The sequence below is a fragment of the Penaeus japonicus genome, unplaced genomic scaffold, assembly GCF_977035675.1.
Source record: "Penaeus japonicus unplaced genomic scaffold, GWHDUDI00000001_assembly GWHDUDI00000007, whole genome shotgun sequence".
NCBI lineage: Eukaryota > Metazoa > Arthropoda > Malacostraca > Decapoda > Penaeidae > Penaeus > Penaeus japonicus.
The window spans coordinates 32,590,208-32,591,807 of NW_028234409.1; positions in this window are offsets into that span (position 1 = coordinate 32,590,208).

Below are 1,600 nucleotides of genomic sequence, written 5' to 3' on the forward strand. Positions count from 1 at the left end.
AGGAGAGGAAAATGCGAAGAAGAATTAAATCGTACGTTAGAAGAAAAGCAAGACAAGTAAAGTAAACAAGCAAAATGAGCGGAAAGAAATAGATATTGAAGAAAGAGAGGAAGAGGAATAAAAGAGGAATAGTGATAGATAAAAACAAAAGAGCTAGAGAAAGAGAAGAGAAAAAAAGAAAAGGAAAGAAAAGAAATGAAAAGTAAAGAAGATAAAGAGAGGAGGTGGGTGGGGGGGAGGGGGGTTAGATAGAGCGAGGAGTCGAGGCTCAGGCGCGGGAGGCGAGAGGAACGGCCTCCTACGTCTCAGGCCGAAGACAAAGATGGCAAACGCTGATTATTGAATATGGAGGGAGAGGGACGACTCGGACGCACCGATGAATGCGAGATGAAGAGAGAGATGGGGAGGAATGGGCTGAGAGATGATGTGGAGGAGGGAGAGGGAGAGAAGAGAGAAAAGGGAAGAGGGAAGAGAGAGATGGGGAGGAATGGGCTGAGAGATGATGTGGAGGAGGGAGAGGGAGAGGGAAGAGGGAAGAGAGAGATGGGGAGGAATGTGCTGAGAGATGATGTGGAGGAGGGAGAGGGAGAGGGAGAGGGAGAGGGAGAGGGAGAGGGAAAAGGGAAGAGGGAAGAGAGAGATGGGAAGGAATGGGCTGAGAGATGATGTGGAGGAGGGAGAGGGAGAGGGAAGAGGGAAAAGGGAAGAGGGAAGAAAGAGATGGGGAGGAATGGGCTGAGAGATGATGTGGAGGAGGGAGAGGGAGAGAAGAGAGAAAAGGGAAGAGGGAAGAGAGAGATGGGGAGGAATGGGTCGAGAGATGATGTGGAGGAGGGAGAGGGAGAGAGAAGAGAGATGAGGGAAGATGTATGGATGAGAAATATTTAGAGAGGGAGGAGAATGGGGTGAGAGATAAGGTTATGGTGGGGGTAGATGGAGATGGAGGTGGAGGAAGATGAAAACGAATTGAAGCAAGAGGGAGGAGAGTGGGGTGAGAGATGAGGTGGTGGTGGGGGGATGATGGCGAGGGAGAAGAAGGGGAGGGGAGAGTAGGATAGGATGGGATAGGGAGATGGAGGACGAACCGATGAATGCGGAATGAAGGGAGAGGGACGAGGTGGTGGTTGTTGTGGTTAGGAGGGGGGGGGGGGTGGAGAGGGTGAGGGAGAGAGGAGAAGATGAAGAGGAGTTGAAGAGTTAAAGGTTGGATGAAGTGGATGAGGAAAGATGACGAGGAAGTGATGGGTTTGTTTACTTCTTGTTCCCCGTCTCTCTCTCTTTCTTTCTTTCTTTCTCTTTCTTTCTCATTCTCTCTATCTTTATCCCTCTCTATCCCTCTTTCTTTCTCTATCTCTCATTCTCCCTCTCATTTCCCCCCTCATACTATATCTCTCTCTCATACGCTGCCTCTCACCTTATCCATACTTTCCCTTTTCCCGTAATATCTTTCATACGTATATTTTTCCTTCGACAGCGGCGTCTTCCACTTGTATCCTCCTTTCCTCCATTTTTAACCTTCCACCCCCTCACCCACCCACCTTTCCTCTTTCTCCCGTCTCCCGTTCCCCTTCCTCCTCTCCCCTCCCTTCCCCTCCCCTCC